The sequence below is a fragment of the Vulpes vulpes genome, chromosome 1 (genome assembly GCF_048418805.1).
Source record: "Vulpes vulpes isolate BD-2025 chromosome 1, VulVul3, whole genome shotgun sequence".
In the NCBI taxonomy this organism is placed as follows: domain Eukaryota; kingdom Metazoa; phylum Chordata; class Mammalia; order Carnivora; family Canidae; genus Vulpes; species Vulpes vulpes.
In genome coordinates this window covers 199,031,741-199,043,232 of record NC_132780.1, presented here as the reverse complement: position 1 = coordinate 199,043,232, position 11,492 = coordinate 199,031,741, and the positions used below count along the sequence as shown (strand labels likewise).

Sequence of the window (11,492 nt, the reverse complement as noted above, 5' to 3'; positions counted from 1 at the left end):
CCGCGGGGCGCGCGGGGTCCCGGACGGGGGGGGCGGGGGGAGCGCGGGAGCTGCACCTGCGCCTCCGGGCCTCGGCGGGCTGCGGGCGGGCTGCGGGGCGGGCTGCGGGCGGGCGGGCGGCCTGGCAGCCGGCGGTGATCGCCCCCTGCGCCTCGGGACGCGCACAGCAGGCCGCCCCCGCCCCGCCCCTCCCCCTCGCCCCGCCCCGCCCCGCCCCCGCCCCCCGCGCCGCGCCCCGCGCACCTGTGCGCCCCGCCCCCGCCCCGGGGCTCCCCGGCCTGCGCCCTCCGGGGGGACCCCCGCGCCGCCCCCCGCACCTCCCCGCCCCGCGCTGCGGCTGCGCCCGCCTCTGGGAGCGGCCTCTGGGAGCGGGGCGCGCCCGGCGGGGGAGGAGCCGGGGCGGGGCGGGGCGGGGAGGGAGGGGGGGCCGCAGCCAGTCCGCAGCCGGCGGGGCCGGGTTCGCCCAGACGCGCGCGCCCGCAGCCGGGCTCGGGCCGGGACCGCCGCCGGGAGGGGGACCCCGCGGCCCGGAGCGCTGCTGCCCGGAGGCCCTCGGCGCCGCGGGCCCGGGAGGATGCGCGCCGCCCCCCGCACGGCGGCCCCGGGCCTGGGCGAGCCTGCGCCGCGGGAGCGCGCCCCGCAGCCCCGGCAGCCCCGGCAGCCCCCGCCCGCGCCCGCGCCCGCCCCCGCCCCCGCCCCCGCGCGCCGCGCGCCCTGAGCCCCCCCGCGCCTCCCCCCCCCCCCGCCCCGCGCCCCCCCCGCCCCGCCCCGCCCCGCCCCGCCCTCCGCAGCCCGCGCCGCGGCTTCCGAAACTACGGGACCAAGTGCCGCCGGGACTGCGGGAGCCGCGCCGGGGACCCAGGTGAGCGGCCGCGCGGCCCTGCACGCGCCGGAGCGGGGAGCGGGGAGCGGGGAGCGGGGCCCGGGGCTCGGGGTTCGAGTGCTGCGGGGCGCGGAGGGGGCGGTCGTCGGGCGCTGCGCCCGGGGCTTCGGGGAGGCCGACAGCTCGGGGCCGGCGCTGGCCGCGCTCCGCAGAGTTGGGGGTCGCGCCCCGGCTGCCCGCGCCGGGGGCTGGGGGCTCGGGGCCGGGGACTCGGGGTCCGGGGTCGGGGTCCGGGGTCGGGGTCCGGGGGCCGGGAGTCGGGGGCTGGGGGCCGCGGCCGCTGGAGGACTGCGGGCCCGTGAACTTGCGGGCCGGGGGCGCCCCATCCCTCGCGACCTCATTCCTCCCTGACGGCCCCATCCCATCCCTGGGGTCCCCATCCCTCCCTCGGGACCACATCCCTCCTACCTGGCGGCCCCATCCCATCCTTGGGGTCCCCATCCCTCCCTGGCGACTCCATCCCTCCCTGGCAACCCCATCCCTCGGGGCCCCATCCCATCCCTCAGGACCCCATCCCTCCTACCTGGCGGCCCCATCCCTTGGGGCCCCACCCCATCCCTGGCGGCCCCATTCCATCCCTCGGGACTCCATCCCTCCCTCGGGGCTCCATCCCTCCCTGGGGACTCCATCCCTCCCTCCGGACCCCATCCCATCCCTCGGAGCCCCATCGCATCCCTCCCTGACGGCCCCATCCCATCCCTCCCTGGCGGCCCTATCCCTCCCTCTGGACCCCATCCCTCCCTGGCGACTCCATCCCTCCCTCCAGACCTCATCCCATCCCTCCCTCCGGACCCCATCCCTCCCTCGGGCCCCCATCCCTCCCTCCGGACCCCATCCCTCCCTCGGGCCCCCATCCCTCCCTGGCGACTCCATCCCTCCCTCCGGACCCCATCCCTGCCTGGCGGCCCCATCCCTCCCTCCGGACCCCATCCCATCCCTCCCTCCGGACCCCATCCCATCCCTGCCTGGCGGCCCCATCCCTCCCCCAGGCCCCATCCCATCCCTCCCTCCGGACCCCATCCCTCCCCATCCCATCCCTCCCCCGGGCCCCATCCCATCCCATCCCATCCCTCCCCCCGGGCCCCATCCCATCCCATCCCATCCCTCCCTCCAGACCCCATCCCATTCCTCCCCCGGGCCCCATCCCATCCCATCCCATCCCTCCCCCCGGGCCCCATCCCATCCCATCCCATCCCTCCCTCCAGACCCCATCCCATCCCTCCCTCCGGACCCCATCCCTCCCCCTGGGCCCCATCCCATCCCATCCCATCCCTCCCTCCAGACCCCATCCCATCCCTCTCTCCGGACCCCATCCCATCCCTCCCTGGCGGCCCCATCCCTCCCCCGGGCCCCTTCCCTCCCTGGCGGCCCCAGCCCCCGCCACACGCGCGCACACCCCTACACGGATGCGGTCGCGGGCGCAGAGGCCAGGAGGTCGCGGGGTCGCCGCGCCGCTGCCCCGAGCGAGCGAGCGCCGACTCGGCCCGGACGCCCCTACCTGGGCTCAGGTACCCGCGAGCAAGCCCCCGCGCCGCCCGGGCCCCGCGCCTCGCCGGCTCCGCTCCCGGCTTGGCCCCCGAGGGCCGGAGGGCGCCCGCGCGGGACAGCGGCGGCCCGGGCCTCCCCCCGCCTCCCTCCGTCCATCGCAGAACCACCTTCTTCTTGGAAAACGTTGGTCCCTTCAGGGGAGGTTTAATATTTGCAAAGTGCTTTGTATCATATTACTTGGTGGATGCATTTAATTGCACTGTAACTCTTCCCTGATTTATGTAAACTTGGTCTGATAAATAGCAAACAGGGCCAGGCCGGGGTGAGCCGCAGTGGGGGGTCGATCTAGCTCCAAGAAGCCCCTTTCCAAGCAGGTTTGCTGGAAGTGCTGCCGGCGCGGCGCTTCTGAAAGCTTTTGCTCAGTAGTTTTGACATATTTCAGGGCTTTTTAGACAAATGTGGCCGTTTCCATTTATCTCCAGTGTCTCCGGTTTCTGTTCCAAGAAAAAGTTGAAGTGGAGGTAAGGAAGGAGATCACAGATTGGGATATCAGGACTATTTGTGAAAGGTATTTTAAGGTATGATATTTTATGGATATCAATGACGTAGCAGATTTTTTTTTTTTTTAAAGTTGCCCTTAGCGATTTCTCCGAACGGAGCTCTTAAGAGGAGAAATGAAAAAAAATACTACTTAACCCTTTTTTTTTCCAGATAGGTGCTACGTCAAGTTACGGGGGAAAGGGTGAGCCTGGTATTTAACGCAGTTGCACAGAGGCGCTAGGATGGTGGTTTCTAGGTGAAGCCAGACCTGATGCTTCGATGTTAAATACTGGAAGTTGCTCCCTTTTCGGCATCTTTGTGAGGAGGTGCTCCTTCCAGTGTTTTGATTATGCTTTCATCATTGTCCTTCCTTTTTCGCTGGCGTACACAGATGTTTTTGAATGAATAACCTTCTTACTCACTGAATTTTCACTCATTCAAAAAGTATTTGTTGAGCGCCTGAGCACACACGCCTATGCAAAGCTAAGCTGGATGTTATTTTAAATAACAAGGAAGGATTTTCGGTAGAAGCAGGATGCTTCCTCCTACACTGTGGAAAAAGAACTGCAAGATCAGGGGCTTACTTGGGGGAAGCAGCGTCTTGCCCAAAGTAGGTGGTCAACAAAGAGCGGTTGACTCAAAAAATCCTCCGAGGCACGTTAACCGGCCAACTTCGCTGCTTTCACCCTAAAATCGACCATTATTCTTAACCCACCACCTCCCGGAGCCGTGACTCAGCCTCAGAGAATGGATGCTGACTTGACTCCTCTTGCTCTTTGTCTGGATACTTTGGAGAAATAGCAGCATCCGTGCCCTGCTCTAGCTTTCCGCGTGTGATTTCTGTGGAGCCGTGCCAGACCCGCCACGTCGTTAGTATTCATTTATGAGTAAATGCAAATGTTCCTGTTGCATTGAGAAAGTGCCCTCGGATTCATAGAACACGGCATATATTTTGCTCCTTTCTTTCTCTTTGCAGTCTCAGAGGCTGTAACGACTCTTACAAATGGGATCCTATGTCAAAGAGCAGGTTAGTTATTTTTATTTAGAAAAAAAAGAAAAGGTCGCTTAAGGTTATTTAAGAAAAGGAGGCCCTCTTACGGAAATTCTAGTCGAGAATTTTCTTTAGCTCTCTTGACATGTCTGGCAGGATGGTCTTTTATTTTAGGGACGTTCATTCATGAGTGAAATAACTCTCAAGATAACTTCCTAGTAAAGGGAGCTGGCACGGGAGGGATTCCTTGCTAAAAATGATGCTAACAACTCTGGGAATAGAGTGTGAGCAGTACCACTAGGTTTGTGCCATTGGAATTATGGGAATGCTTATATATTTGATTGGTTTTTATAGGCGTGGCTTTTTTGGGATTTCTTTGTGATACTTTATTCAAGTATCTTCATATTTCTCGGTTAGTGCAGTTAGGCGAGGAGTTATTGTTTGGTAACGGACTTATAGTTTTTTTTTTTCTTTCAGAAAAGATAAATAGTTTGGAAGAAGAGACCAAGTTGAGTTAAGGGACTAACTATTCAAACCACAGATTCATCTTCTTTCAGGGTTTATCCTCTTTCGGTAGGAGGGAAACTTCAGAACCGAAATAACTGGTTAAACTCTCCACGTGACCTAAATTGCTACTATTTAGAAAAAAAACCTACATTTTATTTTTTCTGCAAATTTAAGATGAATTCTTTAAAACCAGCACAAGTGTAATTTTTTTCCCCCTCCCCGGAATCTACTTTCATTGTGGATACCTTTTGGTCCCTCTAGGATCAGTGCTAGTTTCTGAGAGTCATGATGTTTCCCTAACCTTAATAGCAGAAGTACAGTTAAAGCAAGACATTTATAACTGCATTTAAGAAAATCACTGATCTAAGTCAAAAATATTTCAGAGCGGGATCCCTGGGTGGCGCAGCGGTTTGGCACCTGCCTTTGGCCCGGGGCGGGATCCTGGAGACCCGGGATCGAATCCCACGTCGGGCTCCCGGTGCATGGAGCCTGCTTCTCCCTCTGCCTGTGTCTCTGCCTCTCTCTCTCTCTCTCTGTGTGACTATCATAAATAAAAAAAAAAATAAAAAAGGTTTAAAAAAAAATATTTCAGAGCAGCTAACACCTCACAAAAGTAGAAGCAAATGATGGTATCTGGAGGTCCACAGAAGGTATAGGCAGGATAAATGCAACTTTGTAGATCCCCTGTGCAAGCTCCGTTATCATGTCTTAATTAACGTTTGGTACAATGGATTGTTTTCCATGTATTTTTTAAAAGTTTTATGGAAGGCAACTACGTCAGTTTAAGAGGGGATTGAAGAGTTGGCTTGCCGTTAGCCCCCTTGACCTAGATTATGAATGGGAGGTGGGGAGGTTTTACAGGGGTACACCTATGCTTTTAGGTCCATACATGCATATATAATCATGTGCATACATATGGAGCTTATCTTTATTCATTTATGTTTCCGCATATTTCTGTGCTTTGCCCGATAACTCTACGTAACAGGAAGAGGGTCTCCTTTGTGGCACGCGTAGTTCGTGGAGTCAGCAGCATCCTTTTGAGAATGGTATTGACAAATGCTCAAATGCTTTGATGTTAAAAATTGGAGCATATTCACCCCTTTTCTTTTCTTGAACAACTTAATCCAGAAGCTCTCATCGTAACGTTTAATATGTGCCTGCCGCCGTCCAAAGAATTCTCCTAGTATTAACTCACTGAATCCCGCTAGGCACCCAGGCACCCGCTCCGCCCCGTTTCACAGAGGGGGCACGGTCCTTACTGGCCTTGAGAAGAGGAGCCGAGTGAGGTGCGGGGGGCCGCAGAAGGGGCGCGGGCTCGGCAGCTCCCGGACGGCGGAGGCCGCGGTCAAGGCCAGGCCGTGCACCGCGCGGGGCCGCTGCTCGAGGCCGGATGCCGTGTAAAGTGCACTTGAACAGGGGCCGAGTGCGGAGCAAGGCGGGTCATAGGACAGGTCCATCCTGGCAACCGAGATTTGCCACAGTTTCCAACTTTGAGCGAATCCGTAAGGCATTGCTCGGGAGGCCGTTGTCCTGAAGCACCGACGCAGCCTGAGCTAGAGCAAGAGCGGGGCTGGGACTTCACGTAGGTTTTAATGGGCTCGATGATTTCCTTAGGTTCAGCCACTTTTAAATTAGGTAACTTAAGGACGGATGCCGTATTTAAGTAGTTTTAATAGCTCAGAGGCTCTGGTACTGAATGTTTTATGTTTCCCATAATATCCTTATAATGGGAACTTCTTGTGTAGAGGTCGATGTTATGTGTCACTCGCTGGTACTCGCCAAAGGAGCGGGAGTTTTTTATGAAAGGGTGAAATGAGCCGTAATCTGTTCTGATGCACAGGGCATACCGTTGGCATCCAATTAATGTTTACTGTGTGAATTGATACAGAATATGCCACAAGATGATAGTCCAGAGGATAAAAAAAAAAAAAGTCTTTATATTGCATAGTTGCAAGACTGTGATTTAATATCGAATAGACCTTTTCCTTCCTCATGATCTCAGGACATTACTGTCTGCAAAACCCTGCGGAATAATAATCCTTATGAGACTGAATGGCCTGAGATAGGAAGAGGAGGGCATAAGGAGGGTGAAATAACAAACTCATTAACGTGTTTAAATCTAGAGGTCGACCAAAGGAAAACTGCCGTAATTGTACCTTTAATTAAAAAAAAAAAAAAAAAGAAGAAGAAGCGTGTAAGACGTAATGAACATTAAGCAAAAGAATCTTTACACTGCTAATGAGCTCGCAGGACTGTCCTATCGTAAATATTAACAATCTTACTAAATGTATGGTTTGGAGAACTGTGTATGAACATGTTAACACGTCACCATAATCTCTCTGCCTGTGGTAACTAGCTCAAGTCAATGGAAGAAAAAAAATCACAATTTCTGCATGTGCCGCAATATAAATAAGGTGTTTTTTATGGTACAAGTACCGGAGCCGGAGCCGCCTGAACTAGAGGCCCCGCTTCACGTTTTATTAGCTGTGGGATCTTGGGTAAATCACTTACCCTTTCTGTATCTTAGTAATATTCTCTTACGTGGTTGTGGAAATACCAGTTCCGGATTTCCATATGATGCGGTCCGGGAAAGGAGGAGCCGGAGGGTGGTGCGCGGTCAAGGCTCAGGAACTCGTAATCGATGCCGCTGTTAGCGGCGTCACCGACGGTCAAGCATAACGGGCCCAGGACCCCGGGCTGGTCTGTGTATACGTGTGCGGACGTGTGGGTGTTGCACCGGTTGTTCGTTACCATAAGACGTAGGTTCTACGGATTCTCTTACTGTCGAGGGAAAGGTAGAAAGAGAAGAAATTCGTGTTTCAGACTGGTTCCAGATAAAGGCCTGTGCCAAGCACCGGAATTACACGGAGGCTTTGGGGACAGCCACTCCACTGTTTCCTCTTGCTGGGCCCGGCTATGCATTTTCTTACGGTTCTTTGGAAGACGTAGTTATGAGTTCTAGTTAATGGGAAAGAACAAAAGGCATTGCAAAGCATTGAGATATATATATTTTTTAAAGATTTTATTTATTGACTCATGTCAGACACAGAGAGAGAGGCAGAGACACAGGCAGAGGGAGACGCAGGCTCCATGCAGGGAGCCCGATGTGGGCCTCGATCCTGGGTCTCCAGGATCATACCCCAGGCTGAAGGCGGCACCAAACCGCTGGGCCATCAGGGCTGCCCAAGCATTGAGATATTTATATTTATTTTTATAACCAATAGGAGTTGAAGTATTAGGACACACAGAAATTTTTTACTCTTTTATGTCTATTTCCTTTTTTAATATTTTTATACCATGTAGAGTTTGTGGTTTAGGGGTAAAAAAGCTGTTTTCTGACTCTGGTCGTTAAGCTTGCGTAAGATAATTGAAAAGATTAATTTTATTCTTAGATTTTTTTATTTTTATTTTTATTTTTTAAATTTTATTATTTTTTTATTATGTATTTATTTTTTATTGGTGTTCAATTTGCCAGCATATAGGATAACACCCAGTGCTCATCCCGTCAAGTGCCCCTCTCAGTGCCCGTCACCCAACCACCCCCACTCACCCGCCTGGGAATGTGAACTGGTGCAGCCACTCTGGAAAACAGTGTGGAGGTTCCTCAAAGAGTTAAAAATATTCTTAGATTTTTTTTTTAATTTTAAGTTTTAATTTTTATCTATTTTTTTTAAAGATTATTTATTCATGAGAGACACACAGAGAGAGAATGGCAGAGACACAGGCGGAGGGAGAAGCAGGCTCCATGCAGGGAGCCCGACGTGGGACTCGATCCCGGGTCTCCAGGATCACACCCCAGGCTGATGGTGGCGCTAAACCGCTGAGCCACCCGGGCTGCCCTATTTTTAGTTTTTAAAGATTGATTCATCTGAGAGAGGGAGAGGGTGTGTGTGCGGGGGCCAGGGAGGGGGCACAGAAGGAGCGGGAGAGAGAGAGAGAGACCCTCAAGCAGACTCCCTGCTGAGCGCTGAGCGGGAGCCCCGACACATGACTCTGAGATCATGACCCGAGCCAAAACCAAGAATTGGTTGCAGACCCAACTGAGACAGCCGGGTGCCCCTCTTGTTTTTTTGTAGCTTACTTAGTTTTGGTAGGTGTCTGGCTCTCCTCACTTTGCAGATTTAGAGAGTTTAGGAACTAAGCTTCATGTTTAGTTTGTTGTAATGAGTGTACTTCTTTACCCCCTTTTCTTTGGCAAAAATAAATGATAATAACATTTAATTAATATTTACTCTGTACCAAGCATCCTACAGGTCTTAATGCATTTCAGTGTTACTAGTATTCCCATCTCACAGATGAGGAGATTGAGGCCCAGAGAAGGCCCGTAGCTGGAGGAGTGGAGCCGTGATCCAAACCCACGCCGTCTGGCCGCGAGCTCCCCTGTGCCCACACCAGCAGCCCTCTCAGTGGCATTGAGCCCCAGAGCACCATCCCTGGATTTCTGGGCCTTGAAGCTCATGCCTCCCTACTCCACTGTGTCCTTCCTGCAATAAAAGAGGGATTTATTTTTAATAAAGTGTAATTTGTTGGCTTTGTCATATCGCACTATTTCCCAATGTATATGCAACAGCCACTAAAGCAAAGAATGAGACCATACTAATTTTTAGTAAACTGTTGGATCTATTTTTAAATAGACTTAAATAGGTCTGCCAAGATCCCGCTAAATAGTTGCATCCGTGCTTTGTATGCAGTGGTAGGGAACTGATACTCGGTGCTAGTGGAATGTCTTCATCTGGTGAGCCAGCTGCCTGTGGGCTGAACTTCCTAATTGCCTTACTTTTTCTGAGCTGAATGAAATAGTACAGGATCTGGGGCATTGGAAAAGGGCTTTTCTTCCCAGGGATACAGTGTGGAGAAGTGGAGAGGCTCAAGGTGTTGGAGCTGCAGGGTTCCTGCACGTGTGCCAGCAGAGGCCCAGGGAGCACTCACTGAGCCCCCGGCGGACGCTCCCTCTGAAGGGCAGGGCCTGCGCTGGGCCGGGTCCTTGTTCCCTTTACTTCCACGGAGTCTGGCACCTGCTGTGATGGGGCAGATGCAGGGCTTCCTCCCGTGGGCATTTCAGAGCCTGGCGAACAGAGCTGAGGGATCCAGGCAGTGGGGATGCGCGAGAGAGGCAGAGACGGGGGTGCACGAGGGATGGATGGGCCAGCAGGTGGGTCGGTAGCCAGTGGGGCTCCTTGTTTCCATTTCCTTTGTAGTCCAGCGCGGCTGTGTTGCTCCTGCCCCGTCTGCACTACGTGCGCGGTGCCCACTGAGCCCTGGGGTCTGACTCTAGAGAGAAGACCGTTCTCGCTAGTTGTCCTGGTGGCCGGCTCTAGCACAGCACAAAGTCCTCGTCTTAGCCTCGACTATTGCCCGACGTCCTACAGAACTTCAGGATAAAGTTCAAACCTGTTCAACCTTCAAAGCACGGGAATCCCTGGGTGGCCCAGCGGTTTAGGGCCGCCTTCAGCCCAGGGCGTGATCCTGGAGACCCGGGATCTAGTCCCCCGTTGGGCTCCCTGCATGGAGCCTGCTTCTCCCTCTGCCTGGGTCTCTGCCTCTCTCTCTCTCTCTCTCTCTCTCTCTGGGTCTCTCATGAATAAATAAATAAAATCTTTTTTTTTTTTTAAAAAAAACATTCAAAGCTCTGTTTTTTCCGTCTGGTGTTTCTGCAATTCGGAGATGCGAGGTCAGGGGTGGTGAGGGTGCACGTTCGCACGCCGGGCCTTTGCACGTCCCACCCGCCCGCCTGGCCCAGCCCCCCCTCACCGCTTCTGCTTGCTCCCCCTCTCCTTTGGGCAGCTGCCCACCCCCACCCAAACCAGGGGCTGGCTTCCCGCGCCTCCCACTATAGTGTGGACTCTCCTGGGATCCTGGTCCTCAGGGGCTGCTTGGTTTGTCCGTGGCCTCCCGGCACGCGTGCACGCACCCTGCTCCCGCCCCAGCTGCTAGCTGCACCTTTCGGGCCTGGCATAGGGTCTGCAGCAGCAGAAGCACTAAATACATCTATTTTTTTGGAGACATAATCATCGTATCTTTCCCTCCGCCTTATTTCTTCCCGCCTTCTTCTAACTCGCTGACTTGTCCGCTGATGTCGGGATGTTGGTACACGCGTCTTGAGCAAGGCCTGAGTCGCCGGCGGTGGGGTGGGTGCCAAAGAGGCAGGGCCAGAGCAGATCCAGCTGGGGGGGGGGGTGTCTGTGCGCTAGATGATGGGGGTACAGTGGGGACGCAGCCGGAGGGAGAAGCCCCATTTGGCCTGAGGTGAGGGAAAACCCGCTCCCCACCCCCAGCCTGTCCCCCCTCCAGCTTTCTCAGCGTCCCTAAGTGGCATCCATCTAGCAGGACTGTTTCCTTTGAAGGGCCCATTTAGGTCTCCTGTAATGGACTATAGAGAACTACGCAGTTTTAATCTTTATTCCTACCTATAAGACTAAGGAAGCTTCAGAAAGTTCCTTAACAGGCCATGAGCTCATTTTTTTTTTTTAGTTTTTCTCCTATTAAATTCTTTTAAGTATATCTAATAATCCTGTAATTCCTTAACGGTTTCTCCTTGTAAAGCAAGACACTTCATGCTTAACCAGCTATGAGTATTTACTGAATGAGAGATGGAAATTTCTCTTCTAAGATTTGCGACAAACATGAAATTAAATTCTTTGACCATGAGCAAAATGGAAAACGCCGTAAGACCGAAGGGTTAGCTGACAATATATGATAGGCACAGTAACGTCTTATCTAGTTCTAAAGAAACAGGAATAGAAATCGGTATCGATCAACAGACATATACACACACACACATAATTTGTTTTTATTTTATTTTATTTTATTTTATTTTATTTTATTTTATTTTATTATTTTATTTTATTTTATTATTTTATTTTATTTATTAAATTTAAGTTAATTTTATTTTATTTTTATTTTTTAAAGATTTTATTTATTTATTCATGGAAGACACAGAGAGAGAGGCAGAGACCCAGGCAGAGGGAGAAGGAGGCTCCATGCAGGGAGCCCGACCTGGGACTTGATCTCGGGTCTCCAGGACCAGGCCCTGGGCTGAAGGCAGCACCAAACCGCTGGGCCACTGGGGCTGCCCCTATAATT

At 53.6% G+C, this 11,492-nt stretch overlaps 1 protein-coding gene across 2 annotated transcripts in view; it reads left to right on the top strand.

Annotated features, from left to right (window-relative positions):
- The first annotated feature begins 772 nt into the window (after positions 1-772).
- The window catches only part of HS3ST5 (heparan sulfate-glucosamine 3-sulfotransferase 5), a 256,909-nt gene continuing 246,189 nt past the window's right edge, over positions 773-11,492 (top strand). For both annotated transcript variants that reach the window (XM_072739356.1, XM_072739367.1), the window contains exon 1: positions 773-862. The gene's annotated coding sequence lies outside the window, so the exon portion shown is untranslated. The remainder of the gene's footprint in view (positions 863-11,492) is intronic.